Source organism: Aethalodelphis obliquidens, unplaced genomic scaffold (assembly GCF_003676395.1).
Source record: "Aethalodelphis obliquidens isolate GAN/ISIS:26980383/991018 unplaced genomic scaffold, ASM367639v1 scaffold9, whole genome shotgun sequence".
Lineage (NCBI taxonomy): Eukaryota > Metazoa > Chordata > Mammalia > Artiodactyla > Delphinidae > Aethalodelphis > Aethalodelphis obliquidens.
Genome location: NW_020837953.1, coordinates 42,652,677 through 42,661,656, shown reverse-complemented (window position 1 = coordinate 42,661,656; position 8,980 = coordinate 42,652,677). Strand labels below are relative to the sequence as shown.

At 45.0% G+C, this 8,980-nt stretch overlaps 1 protein-coding gene across 1 annotated transcript in view; it reads left to right on the top strand.

Annotated features, from left to right (window-relative positions):
- The first annotated feature begins 855 nt into the window (after positions 1–855).
- Positions 856–8,980, top strand: part of PRDM2 (PR/SET domain 2) — a 119,341-nt gene continuing 111,216 nt past the window's right edge. Inside the window, exon 1 of the mRNA XM_027110118.1 lies at positions 856–872. The gene's annotated coding sequence lies outside the window, so the exon portion shown is untranslated. The remainder of the gene's footprint in view (positions 873–8,980) is intronic.

Here is an 8,980-nt window from a genome sequence, read left to right as displayed (position 1 = left end):
TGTCGAAACAGACATCCCCAACTCAACCCCGTTCATCTCCATGAAAGCAGTCATTCGTTGTCACCCAGGCTGTCTGTTGGCTTCCTCGTTTGTAAATCACAAGTTCCACAAGGACAAGACCAATGTCATGTTCTGTGCTGTAGCCCCAGCACGTAGCACAGTGCTAGACACATGGCGGGCAGGCAAGAAACACTTGTTTGTAATGAATGCGCAAATAAACCCAGCTGCATCCACCCTCTTGGAGCTGGGTCTTTTTTGGGGGAAGCTAGACTGGTCCTTTAGGGAACAGGGAAAAATGGGGTCTGTGTTTACTCATTTGACAGGGACATAGTGATGAACCCATTTTCCTTCACCCTCTGCCTTTTATTAAAGGCTGTGGGTTCTTGCAGTAACTTTCGATCGCGCAGAATCCCAAGCCTTTGGCGCGGACAGACTGGTGGCGGCGAGCCCCGGCGCAGACTGGTGGCGGCGAGCCCCGGCGCTGGGGTCCGCGGGGTCCCCGTGAGGATGGCGCGCGTCGTGGCGCGTGCGGCCCAGGTCGTCGAGCCCGCGAGAACACAGGTCGGGGCCCCGGGGCGAACACGCCTCTGAACCAGGGCGGCCCGGGTCCGGGCCCTCGGGGTGTGTGCAGCCCGGGTCTGGGCCCTCCGGCAGCGGCGCGTCGGGGTCTGCTCAGCCGGGGGTCGCGGCCCTAGGCTATCGCGCGGGTAGCGCGGGTCCCGGAGGCCGTGCGGCCGGCGCCAACCGACGTCACTTCCGACCGGAGCCAAGATGGCGGAGGCGCGGCCGCGGGCTCCTGGGCCGGCGGAGGGGCGGCGGCGGCTCGGGCGGCAGCACTCGGCGCTCTGAGGCGCGGGGCGCGGCGGGCGCAGGTAAGAGGCGGCCGGGGCGGGTGGCTTCCGGGACGGCGGCGGGCTCGGCGCCGGGACTCTCGTTCCTGCCCGCGAGGAGCGAGGCGGCAGGGGCGACACGCCGGGGACCCGGGCGTGCAGGGCCGGGCGGGCCGGCGGGCGCGCCCCTTCCGAGGTTCCTGTGTCCCGCGCCCGCGGGAGCCCCGGAACGAGGCGCGGCCCGCCGGCAGCCCGGTGGCGGTCCGGGGTCAGTTCGTCCCGCGACGAGCACCTCGGCCCGGCCTTGGGGCCCGGCGCCGGGAAGTAGTAGGGTCCGCTTTGTCGCTGTTGGTTTGCCGCGCGCCCCGCGGGGAGGACGCGTGTGGGCTGCGGGGCGGCGGCGCCGGGCGGGCGGCTGCGACCCCAGCGGGACCCCGGGCGCCCGCGGGTCCCAGGGCCGTTCCAATTTCAAGTAGTCTTGCTTCTCTTTTTTGTGTTGCAGCCGAACGTGTCTCTCTCACTTGCGTTCTGAATTTTTGTGTCTCGCGTCTTTGTGTTTCCTCAATCCACAAAGTGTGGTTTAAGCCTGGGAGTGTTCTCCCTCGGTAATCCCATCATAGACCCACCGGTGTTTTTGTTTTTAACAGACGTGCAGTTCTCTCTTACTCATTTTGTTACCAAAGATACCCACGAAGCTGTTTTTTCATGGTGGCAAGTGAGACACGAAGTAGACCAAACAGGTCAGCGTCTTTCCCACACCTCCGTGGTTGCTCCCGACCCACACGTGGACCACTGAACCGGGAATAACCCCACATCGACCTGGGAAGCCCACGTTCCCTCAGCGACGCAGCTGCGATTTCCCCAGAGAGGTCACGCATGCTGGCCCCTCATCTTCCGTTCAGCGTTGCTTTGGGGTTTTGGTTCTGTTTCAGAGGTGGAACGCCCTTTGGTGAATCCCAGTTAAGTCTTTAAATCCCTCTAATCAGACTCTAAAATGGTCCTACCCAGAAGGCGATTAAAGTGTTACTTAAAGTTTTTGTTTACTACAGAAAAGCAACCACAGTGTTTAACAAATGGAACCTTTCAGTGATTCTCTTAAGATGCCAGAGTTCATCTCCGTTTGATCAGTTGTGTGCAAGTATTGGGGAAATGTAGGCCTTTAAACGTTGGTTGATTTTTTTTTTAACATGTTATGAAATGTGCTGTACAAATATTAAGGAGGAGGAACTGAGAGACATATCATATGTTCCTTTTTAGTAGGGTCTTGCTTTTGAGATGGCATGCAGCTGCCCCTTCATTCTCCAGAAGCTAACTTACACTCATTTCCCCACAGTCTTTTACATGTAGAATCTCAGTGTAGCCTTGAGAGGACCTTTAAAGATCGTCCAACTCCCTCATTTCAAGCGATGGAAACTGAGATGGAAATTCATAGCAGGACTAACATTTGTTCACAGGTTCTGGTGTTCCAGGGCTCTTTTTACACATCTTTTTTGGTTTGGTTTAAATAAGTTAATACATTTGTAGTGGTTAGAAAAGTGCCAGGCACGTAATCATAACACTCAATAGAGGTTCGCTTTTGTTGATTCTGAAGGTGGTTTCTTTCATTGAAAAGTTGGCATATTCACATTTGTTTTTTCTCATTTTGTGGCCAGTTCCTGAAACAATTTGGTATAAATTTGTAATAATGTATTGATATTCGTTTTGTAAGTACAAAACGTAACAAAAGATTCTCACTGTAGGACAATTTGAGAATGGAGAAAAGCACAAAGTAGGAATAGAAATCAGCCATTCCCTTCCCACTCCTCAGATAACCACTGTGAACATTTTGGCAGACCTCATTCTCCTCCCTGTCTCTCTTGGTGTGCAAGAGTATTTCTTTCCTTGTATATATTTATTCACTTCTATATATTTACATTTGCTACAGTATTGATATCATATATACTGTTTGTCTTCCCTTACGATATTGTGAGCATATATCCAAGCCACTAAATCTTATTCAATGTGATTTTTAATGGCCATGTCATATATGCACTGGCCATAATTTATTTATCAATTCCGTATTGATCAGTAAGGTTTCTATAGCCTGAGATTTTCTTTTCGTTAAGATTTGTTTAAAAGGTTTTTCTATTGTGAATTTTAAAGTTCTGTCATCTTTTAAGATACGTGAGAATGTAAATTCTGTTTTTTAGCCTCTAAACACTCATGCTTCCTGCCAATGCAGTTTTAAGAAATAGCACTCCATTTCAGCTCCCTTTTTTTTTTTTTCGCGGTACGCGGGCCTCTCACTGTTGTGGCCTCTCCCGTTGCGGAGCACAGGCTCTGGACGCGCAGGCTCAGTGGCCATGGCTCACGGGCCCAGCTGCTCCGCGGCATGTGGGATCTTCCCGGACCGGGGCACGAACCCATGTCCCCTGCATCGGCAGGTGGACTCTCAACCACTGCGCCACCAGAGAAGCCCTCAGCTCCCTTTTATTCTCCTCCTTCAGCCGGGTCTGTGCAGTTACGTACATATATCTGCACGAATATTCTTTTGATGATTATTTTACGTTAGATGTTTATTTATTCATGGGGCTGTTTCTTTAAGCTGCCCATCTTTTTTCAAGTTCCAGATCTGATTTACAAACCTTTTAAGTCCTGTTAAATCATAGACTTTCTGGGATGGAAAGCACCTTAGGTTATTTACTAGTTTCATGTCTTCTGACTTGATTTTCATGCTATTTTTAATCCCCATGCAGAAGAAAAAAAGCCTGTGGGCTGCACTAGAAAACTCCACAGTGGGGACTGAAAAGGGAGTAGGTGGACAGTGGGGGAAAATTGTCAAGCTTGTGTGGCAACGTGTAGATCCAGGGAGTTTCCAAATGATGGGGATGTTACCCGACAGAGACTACTACTGATACTGCTGACGTGTGTCCGGGGCTGTGCCGTTTGCCTGGAGCTCCTCAGTTATGCTGTCACTCCTCCCGGCACTTGGTGAGAGGTCTGGGGTCCTGTTCTGGCTCTTTACTTTTGAAGTTAGTTGTTTATAGTTAGAGCCGATAAGATCATCTGAAGGCAGTACTTAGGTTCCACTAAAGCAGGGTTTCTTGGCCTCAACATGGTTGGTTGACTTCGGGGTTGGGTAATTTGTGTGGGCTGACCTGTACCTTGTAGGATGTTTGGCAGCACCCCTAACCTCTACGCCCCAGATGCCAGTGGCACCTTCGCCAGGTGTGACAGTCGACAGGGTCTCCAGGCATTACCAGATGTCCGTCCCTTGTGGGGGCAAAATCGCCCCAGTTCGCAGCCGCTGCATTAAAGGAAAGTCCATCAGACTGGGTGGTTGAATCATTGAAGCGGTTTATGGAATCACTGTAGTCACAGAACTGGAAGAATATACTATTCAACGCATGGTTAACCTCAGGTCCCCACTGAAGCCAGGGAATGGACCTACTGTGGAAGTTCTTTCCTGAGTTTGGTTTTATGACTTTGTTGAATGGTCACTTTCAGAAATTTTGCTTTGGTGTCCCTTTCGTGGCAAGAGGTAAAGCAATGTGAGGTAACCTGGAAACTACGGAGGAGTTTTCATGACAAAGGATCAGCATTCCCAGTGTGTAGGTTAAATTATTAGGAATTTTAAATAAATTTGCATAGAGTTGATACCTGGTGAATAATTTAAGCTTGTGGTCTGTTATACTGAATAACACGGAAACAATGGTCTTTCCTAGAAAATGAGACTTAGTGAAGCAACCCCTTAAAAACTGATGATAAAAGTCTAGTTTTTCTAAAATCTTTTTTTTTTTAAACCACCGGTTCAGGGTTATGCACTGAAAGTGATAAATTTGTCCTGAAGAAATAAAGTTTACTTTTGAAGTGCTTACCATTACTTTATAATTTAGAGATAGGTTATTGATTTTTATGGCAAACATGCAACTTCCCCTGAGGAAAAAAAGTATAAGTTGTCAAATCTTTATTTGAATTATTTAAAAGAACAGTATAGATTGAAATTTTATCGAGGAATAAGTAATCTTCAATCAGTAGTAATAATAATAATAATGAGTAATTTAGCACTTAACAGATAAATAAAGCAGAAAAGAAGAGACGTGCTCTTGGACCACATTTGGTAATGGGCTGGTTTTCTGAATTACAGAGTATCTGAATGTACAGAATCACATTCATGCACTGGGATGAATACATGTGTCATTTAAATATTCTTTCTTAAAGAGAATGCCTTTCATTCCCCACCCTGACTTCCCTGAAGCATGTATTAGAGTTATTGTATGTAATAAATCTGGTTCATTTGGAGTGAATTATACTTACAATATTTTTCTCAGTACTATATAATACTTATTCTTAGGGTCTTGGTTCACGTCATCTACTCTGTTTTCATTTATTAGTCCTTTGGAGCCTGCAGTAAAGGAGGTTTCACTGAATACTTATATATTGGCCAGCCATTTTGGTGAAAAACGTATTTTGTAGCTCTTGCAATAAATCATATGATAGGCTTTGCTTTGGAAGAGCTAAATTACTTCTTGGCACAGTTTGCCTGAAATATGGAAAGCTAAGTGCAACTGTTAGTTTGATTACGGTGGGCAGCCTGTCTGGAAATTGGCGAAACTTACAGATTTTACATGTGCATATAAGTAGTTCCACTAAGACTTCATTAAACTCTGGTGGGAAAATTCTGTGGCATTTTGAAATAATTTAAATGATGCCATCAATGTTTGAAGAGAATTGTGAGATTTCACCAAACCTTATATATCAGTATGAATTCTGCACATTTCATAAGACCTTACTAAGGCAGTGTAAATTAGGCATAAATTGGAGTATCAGTATAAAAATGAGATTCTAAATGTTTCCCATTCCGTGAGTCTTATTTTAGGGACTTTGCCGTAATTCTGAGAGGCCTAATTTTGAAGTACATCTAAAAGTAGGAATTTTAAAAAGAAGGACTCTTGGGATAAATTTAGATTCTTCATTGTGAAGCTCTGTTACCTCTGTTAGAGGTTGTTGAGCAGGTCAGGTCACTTGTTCTGGGTGATAAATATTGTATCAGTGCAATTCCCTGGTAATTTATTTGAGCGCTACGTCGATATACAGAATAAACTATCTCACAGATCAAGCGCAGGGACTTCGTTATTTCTGGCCGTGGTAGGGGTAGGACAGTTATCTTCTCTCTCTTCTTCCTATTTGAAAAGTGTGGACAGTGATTACTTCTGTCTTTTCCTGGGATGTTTTAAGAAGAATAGGTGAATATGTGAGCAATTTGAGATACTTTAGGTTTTTCAGAAACATTAATAGCGTTTTTCTTAGACACCTGTTTAATGTCATAGGTATTGAGGGATAACGCGGCAGTTATTTTCAAGAGAAACACTTCCAAGTTATCTCTCAGTCATAAAGGTTTTTGGCCTGTCCCATCCTCCCCCTACTGAACATGGTGGAGGGGGCGACTTTTTCTCCTAGTTTTTTCCACGCCTTTTGCACAAAGTCCAGTCCTTCACCTTCTACTCTTCTCTCTGGATAATTTTTCTCTTGGCAGTTTCCTCTGTCCCTAGGCACCCCCTTGTGGCTGAAGACTTTTAAATCTCTGTCCCCCCACCTTGAAGGCAGTCTGTGGTGGGACCTTTTTTTCCCGTTTGATGGATGCAGCTTCCCCTGAATGTCTGGCCTCTCCTCAGAGCCTCTAACATGGAACTCAACCACCTTCCACTTAAATGCCATCCCTACTCCTGGCTGCCCTGTCTTTAAAATGTACACATTCTTCTTGTCAGTCACATTCCAGATTTTGAACTCATCTTCACCATCTCTTTTTACCTCCTGTTCAGTTAGAAAACACATTCTGTTCATTCTTCCTCTGCAGTGCTAGTCATATTTTTTGTTTCTTTTCAGCTGTCATCTGTGTTTCAAACCTTTATCGCTTATCATCCAGATTCTTAACCGGCTTGCCTGGCCCCAGTCTTTCTGGCTGCCCTTTCCTCTCCTGCCTCCTCACTCTTTCCTGTCAATTTAACCTTCCTAAACTGTTAGGCATTGCTTTGTTTGTGGCAGTTCTCCGTCGGAAACTCCTCTGGGGCAAGTTGCCCACCCCAGGTGGCCGAAGCTGCCTTGCTGATGGGCAGTCCTGAAAGCAGGCTCTTTCCCTGGCCTCCTGCCTGCATACGTTCACCAGCGGCTCTGCTTTTAAGTAATCCCTCTTCCGTCTTTCTCTGAAGACCCTCAGGGCCTGTGGAGTGGGTCAGGAGGGAGGCTGGGTGGATAATAACTCCTCCCTCACTACCTGGGGAACGAACGTTACACACAGGCCAAGTTTACTTTTAACCTGGAACTCAAACGCCCCTAGAACTGTCCCATCTAGCCTATCACTGCTCTGCACAGACCCTCACTTGAGTGGCACTGGCTGGCTTTCTATAGCCGATGGTACCAAGGGGTTGTCTTTCATCCTCTGTATCATACATGGGGGCGGGCATTCCTCTTTACCTTGAAACAAGAATCACAAATAATTTATTTTGAGGAAACATACTTCCCTTTAAACAATAAAAATTCATGTGTGTACAGAGCTTCTTAAACTGTAGAGCAGTACACAGACATTACTCTGCAAACAGTAGGTGTTGCTGTTATTTTAAAATGCTCTTGAGAACAGAAATAGTTACATATTTAGAGGATAGGCTCCAAACCTCAGTTTTATTTAAAGTAGAAGAGTCACTCCCTACCAGAATAATAATAAACTCTTGGGAGAAGACCTCTAGGATCTCGTGGTGATTGTGAGCCCGCCATCTTAGTGAAATCTAGTTTCAGTTGTCACTTTATGTGGTGTAACTTGTGATTTTGCCCTGTTATTCGCTTATGAATTTCAGAAGCCTCCTTGTCATTTATGTGTAGTTTGTGGAGGCTGAGTTTTCCTATGTATTTTATTGTGTAGGAAAAACCAAAAAAGCTCCGAGCAGCCACGTGTAAGGTGACTGTATTAATGCTCAGAAAGTGAGAAAGTGCATATTGAGAGCCGGGACGAGAGCCTCACGTTACTGACGCCTTCTTCCCTTTTAAAGGAGATTCAGAAGTATTTTGGGCGTTCTTGAAAATCTCTCAATTTTACATGTTTAATCACGTAAGTAACATCTGCATTGGCAGCTCCAGTGGAAGAACAATAACTCAAAGGGCTCAGTTGAGAACTCATTTTATTTTGGGAATTGTGAAGTGAACTGTCACGGGGCATCTTTTGCTTTTAGAAAATTTGTGTTTGATTTGGAAGCTTGGCATTTGAGTGTTAGGAAAGAATCGACTTAATTTTCCTTTTATAATAATTGGAAGTTTTTACACATCTAACATAGGGGAAATGTTAGAGAAGTATCATTTCATAGGAACTTCTTTGAGTTTAATGCTGTTTTGTAGAATATACAGTCAGCAGTTGGTTCAGCTGTCCTTTTCTGGGGAGAGATGGGAGTTGTAATAATGATCTTGAATCTGTGTACAGTTCTCATCAGACAGCGGGGACTCGCTGGAAAGATGGAGAAATGGAAAGCATTTGTAGAATTATTGTAGAAACCCTAAACAAACCCTGAAATTTTTGATGTAATAAATTAAACGTTCAGCATAATATAATGACACAGATGTACACATTTAGTCAAAAGAATAGGGAGAGCGTATAATAGTAGCCATCTATAACAGCAGCAGGTAAATGATGAATAATCAGCAATTGCTATACATTTATTGCTAAACTAGCTCTTTATTAGTGGATGCTTGGAGCAGTGTTTTTTGAAATTTTTCCTTTTAATTTTTTTTTTTCAAGTGGAGAGATATTCTAAGGGAAGAAAAGAACCCTAAAGTGCCGTAATCTAACTTTGTATTTGTAGTACTCTCCTAGTTTATCTGCTGGTCTCTTATTTAACATTCTACTGTGGTGTTGTTTAACTTAGATGTTTCAAACAAAAACTCTAATCAACCTCGTTGTCTCACCGGAGCTCTGTGGCTCTGAAGCCATTCAAAACAGCGGACCTTCTGGTTTTCCCCTCAGTTCTGCGGAAACTGTTGTCAATATCGAATTATCTCATCTGGAGTAAATTCTCTAATCTCTGCTTCCTTATTTAGGTTGGTGTCAGGACACTGCTCTATGAATTTGGGGAATCAGGCTCAGGGATATTTGCCTGTGGTATTCTGGGCCCATTGAGGAAACCAGT